General features: G+C 49.7%; 1 pseudogene; it reads right to left on the reverse strand.

The window, feature by feature from the left end:
• Positions 1-3,830: 3,830 nt before the first annotated feature.
• Positions 3,831-5,908, reverse strand: LOC138171815 (phosphatidylinositol 3,4,5-trisphosphate 3-phosphatase and dual-specificity protein phosphatase PTEN pseudogene; annotated as a pseudogene).
• Positions 5,909-9,383: the final 3,475 nt, after the last annotated feature.

Consider the following 9,383-nt stretch of genomic DNA (forward strand, 5'->3'; position numbering starts at 1 on the left):
AATGAAAATTGCAGCTAGGTTTGGCCTACCAAAGGATTTTTTTTTAAAGCAATTGGGGTTAACTTGCCCAAGGTTACACGGACAGTTTTTTTGTGTGGGTGTTAAGTATCTGAGGCCGGAACCGAACCCAGGTCCTCCCAACTCTAGGGCCGGTGCTCTTACTGCGCCACCTAGCCACCCCCTACCAAAGGATTTTTAAAAGATTTTGAAATACCAAAAGTTTTTGTTCCTCTTTAATGAGTAATTCCCCAAATTGAGTGTCTGATAAATATCTTAGTGATGAAATTAGGGAAAGTTAGAAAAAGTACTTACCAGTCTATGACTAAATTAATAATGTGCCTATGATTATATTTCCTGAATTTGTCTAATTCAATGCTTCCCAAACCATGTTCTGAGGAACTTTGGTGTTTGGGTCAGAAGAATTGAAGCAGAAATATATGATTATAGAGAAATTTTCAAAGCTAATGATATTTGCCCTCTGAATTATTTGTTTATATTTTGAGTTTCAAATCTCCCTAGGCCTTTCTGTATCTACCAGCTGGCCAAGAGTCAACTTTGCCACCTAGTTGAGGTATTTCCTGGTGCATAACCAATCTCAGTCTTCTAACCCCTAACTCAATCATTTTCCCCAGCTATTTGACTATTTGGTAGATGGGACCAGTGAGGTCTTAATTACTATGCTATGCTCACCTTGGTGGAAGGACATGTACAGGGCACCTGCCACTAACAACTTGAGTACCACCTATAGCCTAGCAAATTAGAGCCTAGAGCTGAGAGCCCAATTCCCACCTTCAAACCCCACCTCATCCCTTATGCTATTGAGAGCTCAATCTACCTTGGTAGATTGTGTTCAGGAATCTTTGTGAATGAATTTTGTATGTATTTGTCTGCTTTGATATCCTTGTATGAAAGTTGAATGAAGACAAGAGCTATGTCTGGGGTACCAATTTGGGGTCAGAGAGAGAATTCGCTGGGCTTCTGAGGGTTCACTAGGACAATTCATCAACAGAACACTGCCTCCTTCTCTGTTTGGGGTTCTCTCATCCAAAGTACTCAATGACTATATCACCACCCACCAATCCTCCAACTTTCTTCTCCTCAGCAGGGAAAATGTTGATATAGGTTATAGCAAAGAACTAGTGTGGATATGGAACACCTGACATCAATGTTGCTTGGATCAGAGTAAGAAATACATTTTTTAGGCTTACAGGTTGGGGGACCATGCAGATCCCAGAGTATATAGTATCCCATAGGCAACATACAAGGTGGCTGGGTGGCAAACTTGCACCCTGTAGGAGTGTACCAGGTGTCAAGCAATGGGGCTTCTATGGGGTTCCAGTTACTGGGAAGAATGTGTAGGCTCAGCAGTGAGCATATAAATCAGATAACAAGAGCAGCAAAGAAGAGGTTTGAGAGACAAGGGATGGGGATATGGTTTTGGGAAAGAGCACATTTGGAAAAGGTATTACATGCTTTAGGCTACTCCTTGTATGATGGGGGAGGGGAGGGGTTTATGGGCGGTGCCATGGTTGTTTTGAATGAATATGTATAAGCTTGATGGGGTGATCTCCATATAAGGCCATGGGGTGATCACCATATAAGGCCATAAATGTAAGACTGCGATGTGATTGGCTCGGACTCGCTATATATTTTCTTGTGTGAGAGGGCTCTCTCTCTCTCTCCGCCATGTAACTGCTGAAGAATAAACCACCCCGCTTCACTCCTCCGCCTTCTGTCTGGTGTTTTTCCCCGTGAGGGGCCGGTGACGACCGAAGACCCGGGATGGGTAAGTAAGAGGGCCGTAGGGCTAGTCGTCTAGATCTGTTGTAAGGGCAAACGCCCGCAACAGATTTTGGCGCCCAACGTGGGGCTGACCCTTCGGGACGACTAGCTGGCGGACGGCCTGCTGGACGCAGCTGGTCTGCTCCAGTCGCCAGGCAGCCTCGAGGCCACTGTAGCCTCGGGAAGAGGATAGGATGGGAACAGGGCATAGTATCCCTGTATTTAGGCCGGAGGAAAAGGGGGTGATAGCGGCGCAACTTTATAAGCTCTGCGCCAAAAGGGGGGCAAAAATCCCCATTAAGACCTGTAGGGAGTTTATAGATAAGATCTGGGACATATGCCCTTGGGTCAGGCATGTCGGCATACAGGCCGATAGATGGAGAGTTGTGGGACAGCAGATGGCAGCTTTTGAGAATGGCTGCCCTGGTTCGCTGACACCCACTGATTTTTCGGTTTTTAAGATAGTGGACGCGGCATTGAATCCTTCCCCGATTGCCGCTTCCCGGTCCTTGGCCACACAGGTAGGCTCCTCATTAGCCGGGTCAGATTTAGAGTTAGAAAAAGGGAAGAATAAGGAAGTGAAGGACCCAGGGGGCTTCGGTCAGTATCCGTGGGAGGACTTAAGAGCTGTGGTAATGAATCAGGCGGCGGATAGTTCCGCTAGCAGTTCAGAAGGGGAAGATGAAGGTAAAAGGAGTGGGCGCCAAGATGGCGCCCGGGGATCGAGGGAGAGAAGAAGGACCCGGAAGGACACTCCCTCACGTTGGGAGAGGAGGGAGAGACGGGAGAACAAAGGGGAAACGGATGCAGGGGGCGTGCTCCCCGCTTCCGCGCCCTTTACCTCCGCTTTGCCACCAAGCACCTCCTGTTTGCCAGGCAATTACTGTCCTGCCCCGTCTTTCGCTGCTAGTTCCGCATATGTCGCCCCTCCCTGCCCTCCGCCCCCGCCTCCTCATTATGAGAAAGGGCGAGAGGCGAATATTTGTGAGGGAGAGGGGTTAATAAGGCGGAGCCTTCGTGTGGCGGCGGAGGCAGGCGCAGAGGTGGACTTCGCCTCTTGGGATGTCTATCCCATTTTGACTGATCCCCTTACGGGTCAGCGTACTCATTCTCCCATCCCATATAAGACACTGAAAGAGTTCAAAGAGGCGGTGACTAAGTATGGCCCTTCTTCACCCTATGTTAGGAGGCTACTTATGAACCTAGTGACCGCTCACCCCTGGACCCCGGGGGATTTTGACGAGCTAGCTATGTCCTGTCTAGACCCTGCTATGCATCTTGCCTTCCAGGCACAAGTGAAGAGGGAGGCCCGGCATTTGGCCCGACTTAGACCCGGCAGGGCCCCTCAAGACACTGAGCACTTAATTTGTGGCACTGGCCATTTTTCCAACCCGGCCGTGCAGGCAGCCTATGGGCAGTTAGAATTAGATGATGTCAAGGCCGCACACATAGCGGCCTGGGAGAAGGTTTCTGCCAAGGGTATGACAGGGGGACCTAAATTAGTCGGCCTGAAACAAAGACCTGATCAGACCCCCCTTTCCTTTGTTAACCACGTTCAGGAGACGGTCCATAGGACCCTAGGCAGCGGCCCTGGAATGGACATACTCATTAAGCAGTTGGTTAAGGAAGGCTTGCGCTCCAGGGAGGCAGCTGCGGTGGCATCCCTGCCATCGGAGGCCCCCTTGGAGGACGTCATAGACAAGTTAATGGACCTGCCCCCGGAAAATCCTATTGCACAGTTGGTTTGCACTGCCCAGGATAGGGACCGCCAGCTTGTACAGGCGCTGGAAAAATTGACAGTCTCGAATACAGAGAGGGAACAGAGCCTCTTGGCGGCTATACAACAACTCAGCTCGTCAGCCCAGAAAGGTCCCGGCAGGCAGGCTTGTTTTCAATGTGGTCAATACAGCCATTATAAGGCCCAGTGCAAAGCCACCTCCAGGGGAACACCTCCTAAGTGTTTTAACTGTGGACGCCTTGGCCACATAGCGCGGTTTTGTCGCGCCAAAAACAAACAGGACAACGGACAAGCCCCTTTGGAGGCCGGGGTCTCCCCCGGATCTCAACCGCAGGGAAACGGCGGGTGGAGGGGCCCAGCCGCAGGGCCCCTCCCCCATCCTCGTTAAGCGGCAATTATCCTCAGTTTGTAAGAGTCAGGGCCTCTCCTGGAAAACAACCCTCCATCTTTACACTTCCCCCTGGAGAGGCGATAACAGTCCCTGCCCATTTGCCTTTCCACCCAGCTGTAGTGACCGGCCTAGAAGGCTCTCCTGACTTTGAGGTCCCCACCCAAGTAGCAGAGGATGTGGAGGCAATGTTGACCCTGTTTAATCCACACTGCACCCCCGTCTCCATACGGGCTGATCAGATCATTGCTAAGGCGTTTCCCTTCGGCCCCTCATCCCAGCATCCTTGCCAATTGAATTGGGCTCGTTCCATCACTTTGAACCGTCCCACTTTGATTATTCATGTTGAGACTTATCCGATCTTAGGGATCATTGATACGGGGGCTGATTGTTCAGTCATTAATTTGGATCAGTGGAGGAAAGAATGGCCCTTGATGGTTGCATCCACGCCGGTCCAGGGAGTGGGGGGGAACAAGAGAGCTCAGAGATCGGCTCGTGCCCTCTCGTGGTCGGTGGATGATAATGCAGGCAGGTTCACTCCTTTGTGTCTCCCCGAGCTGCCTTATGCTCTGTGGGGGCGGGATGTCCTTGCGCAAATGCAACTCTCCTTAGTAACCCCGGACTGCTTACCGGGAAATGGATAGGGACCACTCTCGATTTGAGCTTCGCCCCGAAACTGACCTGGACGAATAACCGCCCGGTCTGGGTTGAGCAGTGGCCCCTTAAAGCCGAGAAGCTCACTGCTTTACAAAAAATTGTTGGCTCCCTTCTGCGGAATGATAGGATTGAACCCTCCTTTAGCCCATTTATTCCCTCTTGATAAAAAAAAAATATTCAGACTTTTGTGATCTGTGTGTGTTGATCCTCATCAAAAGGCTCGTTCTCTGGGTCAGAGTCAGTGGTGTCCGGGTATCTATAATGATCGGGCTCATTGTCACTAACGTCCGGCGTGACCGAGGTGGAGCTGCTGGCCTCTGGGTTTGACGGCTCTTCTACAGTTTTTGTGAAGAAAAGCTTCACCTTAAAGTTTGGAGAAAGTATCTGTTGGCCTTGTCTTTGTTCGCTTTGTCCAGATCGTTTTGGACAATGTGAGTATGAGATATTCCTTGTCGTTGTCTGACCGCTCGGCACTGCAAGTGCTGTCGGTCTCTTGATCTCCACAAAGACTTCCATTTTCTACTTTGTCTGAGTTTTCCTCTGGTCCTGGTGTGAAGAATGTGTTTACCCAAGGGTGAAACATTTTGTCCTTCTTGAGCATCTTGTTCTGCTTGTGGAAGAATTCCACTTTGATGTCACCACACACGGGCAAAGGCTGTGGGTCCCATTTACTCTGGGAACGCACAAGCGGACCAGGCCCTCCACGCAGTTAGCCTTTCCCCACCTTCTCTCCCCCCGAAAGATTCCCCTGCACAGTTGGCACATGCTAAGTTCCATATCTCAGCTCGGTCTCTTAGGGCTCTTTATGGTGTGCCGAAGAGCGAGGCCAGACTTATTGTCCGGTCATGTATTGTGTGTGCCCCCTTCCGCCCTCGCATTAAGGAGGACGCATTTAACCCCCGAGGTACTGCCCCCAATGAGCTTTGGCAAATGGATGTTACACATCTTGGCTCTAAGTTTATCCATGTTTGTGTTGATACCTTCTCATCTTTTGTCTTTGCTTCCCTGCAGCCTCGTGAGTCAACCAGAGCTGTTATTGCCCATCTCTATGAAATGATTTCTATCCTAGGAGTGCCATTAGCCTTAAAGACCGATAATGGCCCGGCATATACTTCCAAGGCTTTTGCCTTGTTTTGTACTGAATTTTCTATTCAACATGCTACAGGCCTCCCCTACAACCCTACCGGGCAAGCCCTTGTTGAACGGGCAAACCGTACACTTAAGACCGTCCTGTTTAAACAGAAAAGGGGAATATGCAGGTCGGTCACTCGTCAAGAGTTGGCCCAGGTTGTCTTTACCTTAAATTTCCTGCAAGTTAGAGATGACGGCACCACTGCCGCCATGAGGTTCTGGAGCACCTCCGGTGAGAACACCACCTCTTCTCCATTGACCCTCCCCGCACCTAGTCGGGCACTGCCCGGTTCCAGGGTAATGTGGCAGGATCGGGGGGGCCAATGGCACGGCCCTGTAAAAGTAGTTGGAAGAAGGCCCGGCCACCTTTCCTTTTTTCCAAATAATGACCCAACAGCGGTACAGCAATGGGTGCCCCTTCACAAAGTTAGGGATCTTGATTAAGGCACCACCCCCGACAGGTTGGGGGGTGAGGAGAATTCTTGTTCTTCTTGTCTTTCAGATTGTCGACTCACCCTCCTCATCCTGGGTCTCCTTGCTGAGAATGCCGTGACGGAATTACGCTGGGGACTGCTTTCCACCTTCCCGAGACCCATGCCTGTGACTTCTTCGGCACAAGTTTTTCCTCGTTTATTTACAGTTAACAACACCCTTAAGCTCCCTGTTCTGCACCTCAACAACGACACTAGGCCAGTGGAAAGTAACAGGACAATATCACTTAATGGGACGTTATGTTTTCAAATCACACCCACAGTCGATCCGGAACTGTCACCATGTGTCGGGCTGTTTCCTCAAGAGGCTGTGTGGTCTGACCGCCTCAACTTTACAAGCAAGAGGGTGAACGGCTCCCTATTGAGAGGACTTTGGCCGGCCCGCACAATGATTAGAGCGAAAGATAACAGTGGTCTCCTTTGTGGAGAGGGTGGAGGGGAGTGGCGGCCCCAGCCCAGCGCCCAGCCTCGCTGTCGGCCCTCCCGCCACAAGGATTTTTGGCCCTGGACGGAGTGCCAGTCACCCGCAGCTGTCCCTGTGCACCCGTTTTTTACCTTTTCCCCTCCCATCCCTTCTGGTAATGTTACTGCGGGTGTGGCAACCAACTGGACTTGCCAAGATGCTAAACCTCTTATGTCCACTGTTACCTCCGATATAAACTCGCGTCATCTTCATTATGAAGATCCTGGGGTCACTGCAAACCCTTTTGATTTGTGGTTGCTCTGTGGGGAGGGGGGCGCTTGTTTGGATTTGCGCCCCATGGCCATGCTGTTGGGCGGGGTCATGGGGTGGGGAAATGGTACATGGACAGAACTGGACCCCTTCGATTTTAATATGTCAAGGCCAGTCAAGCACGTACAGATATCACCCACGCCTGTCTGTGTTTGGCAACCCTTTCTGTTTTTGGTTTCCAATCGGACAGGACACAATGAGTCCCTTCTCCAATGTAAGAATGACTGCTTTTATTCTTCCTGCTGGAATGCTCAAGCGTTCCCATTGGCAGTTGTCCTCCGCCTCCCACGGTGGGTTCCCTGGACACTTAACATTACCAATTCTGCTTTGCAGTTAAGGCCCAAAAGAGACTTCGGCATTTCTGCTGCCATTATTGCCGCCATTGCTGTTGCTGCCGCTGCGGCTGCTGCAGCAGCCGCCAGTTTGGCTTATGCTGTGCCGACTGCGACGGCGGTTGCCAATCTGAGCGCCTCCGTTACCATGGCCTTGACAGCCCAAGAGGGAATAAATGGGCATCTGTATACCGGAATGATGCTTCTGAATCAGAGGGTGGACCTGATTCAGGAGGAGGTTGATGTCCTCTGGGAGGTAGCCCAAGTTGGGTGTACTCTGCGTATGCCTGGTTTATGTGTTACTCCTGTTTTGTATGAGAACTTTACTAGAGCAGCTAACCTGTCCCGTCAACTTTCCGCTCTCCTCCTAGGCAATTGGTCTGCCGAAAACGAACAACAGATAAGACAATTAAGACTGGCTATTGCATCGGTGAATTCCACCTCTGTCGATCCTGCCGTTCTTTCCGGACTGTCTAAGTGGCTGCATGATGTTACAACCTGGTTCTCACAGTGGGGAGGCTTAACCTCCTCCACCGTGGTGTTTGTTCTTGTGATTATTTTGCTTTTATATTGTGTTTGCAAACTACGGCGCCGTCAGGATGGCTACATGCTTCTGACCCAACAGGCCCTTTTTACCCTCCAAGAGGGGGGAGATCCTCAGGTATGGTTCCAGGCCATGGAGGACGTGTGACACCTGGGGTAAGACGGGGGTGACTCCATGACGGGCAACTCCTCCCTCCTCGGCCGCCTAAGACAGGACCCAGGGTGTCGGTGTCCTACGATGGGTAAGGTTTGAGTGAATCGGAGGTGACCCAAGCCAGAGGCCCCCGCACCGCACGTCAGAGTCCTTGGGACAGGACCCCTGAGTGGTAATGGGATTTTTCCGTGGTCTTTCGGGTAAGAAGCATGGTCACCTGTGTCGCCTGTAGCGAGAAGCTTAGCAGCCTGTACTGCCAATTCTTTTGGCATATAGGATTTTCGTTTGCTTTAAAGAAAAAGGGGGAGTTGATGGGGGAGGGGGAGGGGTTTATGGGCGGTGCCATGGTTGTTTTGAATGAATATGTATAAGCTTGATGGGGTGATCTCCATATAAGGCCATGGGGTGATCACCATATAAGGCCATAAATGTAAGACTGCGATGTGATTGGCTCGGACTCGCTATATATTTTCTTGTGTGAGAGGGCTCTCTCTCTCTCTCCGCCATGTAACTGCTGAAGAATAAACCACCCCGCTTCACTCCTCCGCCTTCTGTCTGGTGTTTGTCCCCGTGAGGGGCCGGTGACGACCGAAGACCCGGGATGGGTAAGTAAGAGGGCCGTAGGGCTAGTCGTCTAAATCTGTTGTGAGGGCAAACGCCCGCAACACTTGTATACATTGCACAAGTGTTGCCTTAGGACACCCAGAGGTTAATTTTGCTCAGGAATGACAGTCTGCCCCCCACAATAAGTATGAATATGTTTATTAAATTTGCTAAATATTAAATTTTTGATATAGAAATGGTCTCATTTGCTCTACAGTAATCCAAAATTTAACCAAATATCCTTTATTTTAGGACCATTACATGCCCCTAGAATCTCTAAACATGCATTTATAGATTCTGTCAATACTGGTTTCAAATATCCAAATGTTCAGTGGCAGCATTAGTTTAATAATTTTTAATTAATTCTGTATATATCATAACTAACGGAGTAGGGACATGCACTCATATAAATGTTTTGTAACTTTAGGAACGTCAAAAGGCAATTCCCTAAATATCTTCCCCAATAGCCTCCAGCTGGGATAGTTGCTCCTTGTACAACAGAAATGTTCATCATCTTAAATCTGTATTTTCATAATTTTCCAACATTCTCATGGTAAAATTTGCTGCTAGATCATTCATGACTTCTGTACAATTACAATTTTGAACAACATAAAGAATAAGATTGTACTGTTAATGCATTTTTTGCTTAATGGGAAAATCTTTCCCATCCATTAATAGGCCCATGTGACCTGTTTAAGTTACATGGAAGCCTAAGTCACATGAGTTTGTGTCACATGAGCCTGGGTCACAAGAGTTGTGATGACTTCTGACCCTGAAGAAGAATACACACACACACACACACACACACACACACACACACACACACACACA

This window comes from Petaurus breviceps, unplaced genomic scaffold, assembly GCF_028583685.1.
Source record: "Petaurus breviceps papuanus isolate PSGF00001 unplaced genomic scaffold, PetGlider_PUasm1.0 47, whole genome shotgun sequence".
In the NCBI taxonomy this organism is placed as follows: Eukaryota; Metazoa; Chordata; class Mammalia; order Diprotodontia; family Petauridae; genus Petaurus; species Petaurus breviceps.